The sequence below is a fragment of the Jatropha curcas genome, chromosome 5 (assembly GCF_041381405.1).
Source record: "Jatropha curcas cultivar XTBG-Jc1 chromosome 5, XTBG_Jcur_1.0, whole genome shotgun sequence".
Taxonomy (NCBI): Eukaryota; Viridiplantae; Streptophyta; class Magnoliopsida; order Malpighiales; family Euphorbiaceae; genus Jatropha; species Jatropha curcas.
In genome coordinates, this window is record NC_143155.1 from 2130136 (window position 1) to 2139578 (window position 9443).

A 9443-nucleotide genomic window follows, 5' to 3' on the forward strand; every position below is an offset into this window, starting at 1 on the left:
TAACTGAAATAATAGCTTCAAAATATGCCAAAATTATCCTTGATTTGCATTAAATACATTTTATTGGTATTAGAAACTAACTGGCATTTTTATTAATTCAAGAGGGCATTGATTACTGTTGTTCTTGACAAAAATGTAGGTGGGAAACTTTCATATTAAGAAAATTTAATGCTAAAATTTAAACTTTACTTTGCAAAATTTTTTCAATTTTAAAATTTTTATATCCTCTGCCCATGAAACTAGTGGCCGTATTAGTACGTATGTGCGTAATTTTAAAAATTCTTTTGGAGTAAATTTTTTGAGTAATGCAATAGTGAAATAACCCGAATTTTTATTTTTAAAGATTTTTCATTTAAATTTAATAAACCGACAGCCTGGAAAATTCATAGTAATATTTTAGTACGAGCACTGTCAGAAATCGAATCAAAAACCGATTGGAAAAGCCGTAAACCAATCGAAAATCGAGGATTGGGGCCGAATCGAACCGAATCGAACCGGTTCGACCCAAACCATCTAGAAATTTCTTTTTTTCCTCTATTTTTTAGCACACTTCACTCCCCCTCCCCCCGTTCCTGCGTTTCTTGACCACCGGCGACTTCACCTCCGCCACCTTCTCCTCCTTCTCTTTCTTCTTCTTCTTCTTCTTCTTCTTCTTCTTCTTTCCTTTCTTTTCTTTCTTTCTTCTTCAGTGCGCCTGCATTTTTGGCGAGACAGGGACAGAGCAGCAGAGCTGCGCGCTACCGCCACTCCGCTGTCGCTCCTCGCTGCAGCTCGACGTCGCAGCAGCTCCGTCAGCGACTTCACCAGCTCCTTGGACCAGATCGCGCGGCACGAGCAGGCCCGGCCTCCTTCTGTCGTTGATCAAGCAAGCATCGCGCCTCAGTGGATCTGTCGCGCCACCGCTCTGCCACTGCTTCAGCACGCCTCCGACCACCTAGGATCGGCCATTTGAGCTCTTCCGTCCCTTCTAGCAACTTCACCTGCCACTGTCTGCCCCAGCTCCGATCAAGCTAACGCCTGCCAAGCTAACCAAAAAAATTTTGATTTTCAGCTCGTTTGCAGCTAGGTAAGCAGCATTCTGGCTCTTTTTCGGTTGGATTCATGAGTTCCTAATTTTAGTTAAAGAGATTAAAGTAGATAGAGTTAATGTATAGATTGAAACCCTTAGCTAACGACTCTGCAGATTTATTTGGAGGATTTTGTTACATTATTACTATTTGGAACTATGAATGGAAATTTAGTTAATTTAGTTAGATGAGTTAGTGTTAGTGTTAGTGTTAGTAATTAATTAGTTAAGTTAGTTGTAGTTAATTGTTGTAGCTAGTTTATTTAGTTAAGTTAGTTGTAGTTAATTGTTTTAGCTAGTTTATTTAGTTAAGTTAGTTTTAGTGAATAAAAGTAATGGTTTGTAGTTAAATTAGTTTAGTTAAGTTAATGTTAGTAGTGCTAGTTAATTAAATTAATTTTATTATTTATAATTAATTAATTTGGTAATTATGAGTAGTTAACAGCTTTATAATGATAGTGTTGAATTTATTAAGGTAGTTTAGATATAATGTTATTGTAATATATAATTTTGATTGTGTGGTGATGTTGAGAATTGAAGGAAATGTTGATATTGTTCTTCGGATGGAGGATGGGAAATTGAATTGATTAATTGCCCGACGGATGGGCCGTATAGATTGAATATTTATGAAATTGTTGATATTTTAACAGGTGGATAGTTCAATTTTTAGGGGAGATGCTGCCGAAATTTCGGTAGAAAATAAATAAAATATAGTTAGATAGAGAAATAAAAATTTAGACATAAAATAAAATTTTTAGAGTGGTCAAGAATTATCTTATCTAATAGAATTAATTTTGCGTCATTCTTACTTTGCGTAGATCGCCCGGGTCCATCTAGTGCTCCTCCAGGACAGAATCAAAGCTAGAACTTCGCTCTCCATCACAGTGAGTAATAATAAATAATGCATGTCAACACTGCATTTGCATAACATTACATTTTTATATATTTACATATTGTATTTTCTCAAATATATTATGTTATGATCACTATAATTATACTTATGCATAATTGTGCATTTGGATGAAATTGGTGTATTATGATAAATGAATTGTTTGATTATTTGTGCTGTGTATATACTGTGCTCTGTTTGTGTGGAGTTAGGATGAAGTGGGTCACCCTGGGTTTGTGAGGACGGTCGATAAATATGGATCCTGATGAATTGATGAAATTGGACCGTCGGCCGGGTAAATGGGAGATCGGCGCCCCCGTGTGCACCTGATGAATTGATGAAATGATGTTGATGAGATGGAAAAGAAAAGAGAGAATGTAAAATAAAATATTGAGAGGACTGGTCAAGTGAGGATTAGACCGGTCGGCCAGATATGGGGGATTGGCTCCCCGGGTGCACATGTTTGAGAGGATGGGCTGTTTGAGAGGACGGCTCGTCGGGGGTTTAGGTGACTCCACTGACTAATTTCCACGTGATGTGATTATTTGAAGGTGATATTGTTTGTGAGTGCTGATGTAATGTCATATGATTGACTGTTGTGTGTTCATTCAGTATACTAGGGTGCATTTGCTTGACTGTATGTGGTGTGCATTATTTATTATTATTCACTGAGTTGTAAAACTCACCCCCTTCTCTCCAAACCTCCCAGGTACTAGGAAGCAGTTGATTCGACTGAAGCTCTGCACTCTTCTCCGCAGAGTTATAAATGTAAACTTTATATTGTTGTTATTTAATTTTGGATGTATAAATTATTCTATTATCAGAATATTATTGAACTCCGCAGTTATAGGGTTGTGCATTTAAATTGGGCCTTGTCGTATGCGTTACTTTTTATAAATGGTATGAAATGTATAAGTTGAGTAATTAGGCTTACTACGGGCCTCGGGGGCCTTATGCTTACCTGGGCCCTAGTGCCGGTCCGGCCCACGGAGTCGGGTCGTGACAAAGGTGGTATCAGAGCAAAAGTTCATAAGTCTAGATGTAACTGCGGAGTAATTTCTGTCATGTCTTGATATAGTCTTCCTTGCTTTCCCCTTCAACGTTCTTGCGTTCTTCGCAATCAGGTTAAAGTCAAGTTGTTTAATGATTAAAAATTTGTATCCTTGTCCTTTAGAGATGTGATTTAGCTAATGATGCTAAGGGGATGGTTTAAACTTAAGCTAAAATCCTTCTATGGAATAAATAATATTCATATATAATTTAAGTAGGTAAGAAGATAAGTATATAGGATTAATAAGTTGAAGTTAGATGATGAAATTGTGCTATTTTTATTTAATACGTGTGGAATATGGAATACATATATAAAAATGCATGAATGTGTGTATATGTGTGGCTGCGGAATTGAGAATGAGTTGCTAATTATTTATTAGGAGAAATAAATGATTCGGATTCGAGGACATTAGAATCCATTTAATTAGAGTATTAAATTAGCATATGTATTTGATGAAATTTACATGATGTTGGTTAGTGGAATTTCTTATAATTATTGAGATAAATATTTTTCTGGATGGAATGGATATACATGATTTTTTATAGGGTTTGAATATTGAAGGATTTGGTGTGATTTGATATGATAATTGGTGATGAGTATTTTTCATAAAGAATAATATTGGTGGAATTATTATATGAAGTGAGTTTTATTTATGAATAATCGCTGCTTGGTAGAGTAAGTTGTATTGTTGTATTCATCAACTTTTTTTTTAGGGTGTGAATATAGGGGATAATATAAATTATTGTGGATAAAAGAAAAGTAAATCGCGATTTTTAATAGGAGATAAATTACTTTAATCTTTATGTACTTAGTGGTGGATATTGTGTGGCTTGCGGAATCTTATGGTTTATCTAATGGTATTTAGTCTTTTGATGTTTAAAATAATTGTTGCACACTCGATGGTATGTAAAGTACAAACAATGATTTTTATTTAATGGGAGATTCTATGATCCGAGGAACAATTCTATAAGGGAATTAAGGTAATTATGTTATGTAAATAGTGGGGCATGATGATTTAAGTGTATTGATGAATGACATTGGATCTGGAGAGATAATTATCCAATTATTGAATTGATGTTATACTAATGAATTAGATAAGTAAGGATGAAACTAGTCCTGTTATTGTATGGATATTTAGAAAAGAATCAATTACAGAAGCGTGAAAGAGTATAAATTAGTATGATTTAAATGAGGATAATCAGTATATAAAGTTTTAACAAATTAGGGGTCATGGGTAACAAGATTTGGTAAAAATAGGAATAATGATGCATCAGCGGATTTAGGATAAAGACTTCTATACTTTGGGATTTCATGAGTGTAGAAAAATTTTGGTTCGTGTTGATCTCACGATGCTTATACGAGAATAAATTCTAAGACAAAGTGATCAAGAAATTATAAGTGATTATTGTTAGGATAGAAAAGATTGAGTAATAGTTAATAGAAGTATTTGTGGATCCATGTGTGATATAATTAAGATCCTAGTACATGTAGGATGTTTAATAAGCCAGACTAATCTTATGGACCAGGTATAATAAAATAAAAGTAAAAGATAGCAAAGGTAATTAGTGGTTTTGGGATTGGAACGCTATTATATTGGGTGATAATTATATTAGGAAAATGATAATTTGAATATAATTTGAAGGAGAATAATATTTGTATAATTGAACAGTTTCTTGTTATATCTCTTGAAGAATAGAGCTAAGGTGGATATTAAGAATTTAAATGTTCATAAATAGTAAATTTAGAATCTAAAAAGAGATCAAATGAAGGAAGCTATTGAATGTTTGGTGATAAACAAATAGATAAATGATTCAAGGATTGTAATCCCGATGAGGAAAAGAACTAAGTACTTACATTCAGGAAGAAAGATAGACTTTCTACTTGAGAGTAAGAAATTTTTTTTGACTTCTGTCATTTGATAGCGTCTAGTTAGGAAATAGTTTTAAGAGTTATATGAATCGAATCCATATAATGAGCTTATAAATATATTATGTACAAGTGAGGAATGTTATTAATACTAATAACTGGGAATAAGAGTTGATGAAGAATCATGAGATTCAGCTTGAGATGGCGATGAATGTGAATAAATGTAATTTCTTGATGCAAGGTAGTTAGAATAAGAAATTCCTATTACTTAGTGCATTTTTGTAAGTTACTTAGTTTATTGGATGGAGAAAGGGAGATATAATTAAGCCTCTAGGGAACAGAAGGGTATCTGGAGTATTTTATAAATATCAATAAACTAACTGGGTTTTAATTTACTGTTCATTTGGAATGATTGAGATATCAATTAAGATGAGAGTCATTAACATATGATTTGGAGTCAATGTAAAGCTATTCTGAATTTCTTAGCAATTGGTGGAAATTATGATTGAATAAATAAAATTGTGTTATAAATGGCAGTTTGCGATATAACTTGTGGTTTAAAGGAATACTTGGTTAGTTAGGTCAATTCGAGGACTGGTACATTGTAACTTTGATGTTTAAGGATTCAATGAGGCATTAACCTTGTTTGGAGTACAGCATGTAGAGAGAACATAATTAAGGTTGGGGATATTCCTAGATAGTATTAAGTATAAATTTTACAAATTTTGGAGGTGATAACCTTGGAGAAAAGGAATAACTCAATGATATATTATTATCTGAATCTTCTTGGGCATTCAGGGGATTAAGAATAAACATAAAATAATGGACATAGTCTACTCAGGAGTTAAATTATGGTTTAACATTCTTAATCACGTACTTAGCTAGAGCAAAAGGCACTACTTGTTTAGGATTCTTGATTTCTAGATACGTAAATTTCGGTCTAAAAGATTGATTAAAGACAGAAGAAATAGATAAATTGAATATAAACTACGGTTTGAAGAATTTTACATCTTGAGTAAGATGTAGGCTAGACTTCTTTATGGAGTTGAGTATAATAGAATGGTGTGTGAATATTTTAGAAAATGCATTAAGAATATTTGGCATGACAACAACTAACTTGACTAGTTGCATAAGTTCTTGTCATAATTAGTTAAGAAATGGTATAATATGAATTCTCATTAGTAGGATTTGAAAGGAGATTATATTATCTTTCGTTGGAAAATGGTTAAGGTGATAAATATGTGATGAGATTGGGATATAAGTCAGGATCTCCTATCGGTTGATAGCAATTAGCTAGAGAAATGTCATGATTTTGTTTGAAATAAGCTTGTAGTAATGGTAAGAATTTGTTCTCATTAATTAGAAATGATTATTGCCTATAATAGCTAATGAGAGTAATAACCCTTACTTGAACAGAGGTTATGAGGAACTTAAATTCTTACGGTTAACAGTGAATACTAGAGTCGAATCTGTGCCTTGGGTTATGAGTGTTTTACTTGATTTGACTTGTAGATATAGTACAACTCAAGTTTAAATTAACTATGGTGATATGGTAGATATCTAGCTGCTCAGGAGAACAAGTATTCTACTGAATGTGAATAACTTTTATCAGTTGCAGGATTATGTGAGAAGCACAACCACCATTGTTTTCCAGTTACTTGTTACTTTTAAAATTCGAGGACGAATTTTTATAAGGGGGGAAGACTGAAATAACCCGAATTTTTATTTTTAAAGATTTTTCATTTAAATTTAATAAACCGACAGCCTGGAAAATTCATAGTAATATTTTAGTACGAGCACTGTGAGAAATCGAATCAAAAACCGATTGGAAAAGCCGTAAACCAATCGAAAATCGAGGATTGGGGCCGAATCGAACCGAATCGAACCGGTTCGACCCAAACCATCTAGAAATTTCTTTTTTTCCTCTATTTTTTAGCACACTTCACTCCCCCTCCCCCCGTTCCTGCGTTTCTTGACCACCGGCGACTTCACCTCCGCCACCTTCTCCTCCTTCTCTTTCTTCTTCTTCTTCTTCTTCTTCTTCTTCTTTCCTTTCTTTTCTTTCTTTCTTCTTCAGTGCGCCTGCATTTTTGGCGAGACAGGGACAGAGCAGCAGAGCTGCGCGCTACCGCCACTCCGCTGTCGCTCCTCGCTGCAGCTCGACGTCGCAGCAGCTCCGTCAGCGACTTCACCAGCTCCTTGGACCAGATCGCGCGGCACGAGCAGGCCCGGCCTCCTTCTGTCGTTGATCAAGCAAGCATCGCGCCTCAGTGGATCTGTCGCGCCACCGCTCTGCCACTGCTTCAGCACGCCTCCGACCACCTAGGATCGGCCATTTGAGCTCTTCCGTCCCTTCTAGCAACTTCACCTGCCACTGTCTGCCCCAGCTCCGATCAAGCTAACGCCTGCCAAGCTAACCAAAAAAATTTTGATTTTCAGCTCGTTTGCAGCTAGGTAAGCAGCATTCTGGCTCTTTTTCGGTTGGATTCATGAGTTCCTAATTTTAGTTAAAGAGATTAAAGTAGATAGAGTTAATGTATAGATTGAAACCCTTAGCTAACGACTCTGCAGATTTATTTGGAGGATTTTGTTACATTATTACTATTTGGAACTATGAATGGAAATTTAGTTAATTTAGTTAGATGAGTTAGTGTTAGTGTTAGTGTTAGTAATTAATTAGTTAAGTTAGTTGTAGTTAATTGTTGTAGCTAGTTTATTTAGTTAAGTTAGTTGTAGTTAATTGTTTTAGCTAGTTTATTTAGTTAAGTTAGTTTTAGTGAATAAAAGTAATGGTTTGTAGTTAAATTAGTTTAGTTAAGTTAATGTTAGTAGTGCTAGTTAATTAAATTAATTTTATTATTTATAATTAATTAATTTGGTAATTATGAGTAGTTAACAGCTTTATAATGATAGTGTTGAATTTATTAAGGTAGTTTAGATATAATGTTATTGTAATATATAATTTTGATTGTGTGGTGATGTTGAGAATTGAAGGAAATGTTGATATTGTTCTTCGGATGGAGGATGGGAAATTGAATTGATTAATTGCCCGACGGATGGGCCGTATAGATTGAATATTTATGAAATTGTTGATATTTTAACAGGTGGATAGTTCAATTTTTAGGGGAGATGCTGCCGAAATTTCGGTAGAAAATAAATAAAATATAGTTAGATAGAGAAATAAAAATTTAGACATAAAATAAAATTTTTAGAGTGGTCAAGAATTATCTTATCTAATAGAATTAATTTTGCGTCATTCTTACTTTGCGTAGATCGCCCGGGTCCATCTAGTGCTCCTCCAGGACAGAATCAAAGCTAGAACTTCGCTCTCCATCACAGTGAGTAATAATAAATAATGCATGTCAACACTGCATTTGCATAACATTACATTTTTATATATTTACATATTGTATTTTCTCAAATATATTATGTTATGATCACTATAATTATACTTATGCATAATTGTGCATTTGGATGAAATTGGTGTATTATGATAAATGAATTGTTTGATTATTTGTGCTGTGTATATACTGTGCTCTGTTTGTGTGGAGTTAGGATGAAGTGGGTCACCCTGGGTTTGTGAGGACGGTCGATAAATATGGATCCTGATGAATTGATGAAATTGGACCGTCGGCCGGGTAAATGGGAGATCGGCGCCCCCGTGTGCACCTGATGAATTGATGAAATGATGTTGATGAGATGGAAAAGAAAAGAGAGAATGTAAAATAAAATATTGAGAGGACTGGTCAAGTGAGGATTAGACCGGTCGGCCAGATATGGGGGATTGGCTCCCCGGGTGCACATGTTTGAGAGGATGAGCTGTTTGAGAGGACGGCTCGTCGGGGGTTTAGGTGACTCCACTGACTAATTTCCACGTGATGTGATTATTTGAAGGTGATATTGTTTGTGAGTGCTGATGTAATGTCATATGATTGACTGTTGTGTGTTCATTCAGTATACTAGGGTGCATTTGCTTGACTGTATGTGGTGTGCATTATTTATTATTATTCACTGAGTTGTAAAACTCACCCCCTTCTCTCCAAACCTCCCAGGTACTAGGAAGCAGTTGATTCGACTGAAGCTCTGCACTCTTCTCCGCAGAGTTATAAATGTAAACTTTATATTGTTGTTATTTAATTTTGGATGTATAAATTATTCTATTATCAGAATATTATTGAACTCCGCAGTTATAGGGTTGTGCATTTAAATTGGGCCTTGTCGTATGCGTTACTTTTTATAAATGGTATGAAATGTATAAGTTGAGTAATTAGGCTTACTACGGGCCTCGGGGGCCTTATGCTTACCTGGGCCCTAGTGCCGGTCCGGCCCACGGAGTCGGGTCGTGACAAATAGTCTCTTAAACTTCTACAAATTAGCACCGACTTCGTTTATTTCAGTATGACAATTGCGATAAACTCGTGAATATTTTTTTGAAAAAATTATCTAACTGATACACTTTTGTAGTAATCTGCTTTACTTTCAAACAAATTAATAAAAAGTCAAGCATATACTTAATGTTTCTTCTGCAATATCACGTTAATGATAGAGGTGAGTATTCGGCCAATTCAGTC

The 9443-nt window shown here is 34.7% G+C and overlaps 1 long non-coding RNA gene across 1 annotated transcript; it reads left to right on the forward strand.

Annotated features, from left to right (window-relative positions):
- Window positions 1-563: 563 nt before the first annotated feature.
- LOC149496018 (uncharacterized) lies at window positions 564-9080 on the forward strand. The gene is made up of 5 exons (XR_016320817.1): window positions 564-1066; window positions 1885-1950; window positions 2665-2723; window positions 8145-8210; window positions 8925-9080. It is a non-coding gene; the product is annotated as an uncharacterized LOC149496018 (long non-coding RNA).
- Window positions 9081-9443: the final 363 nt, after the last annotated feature.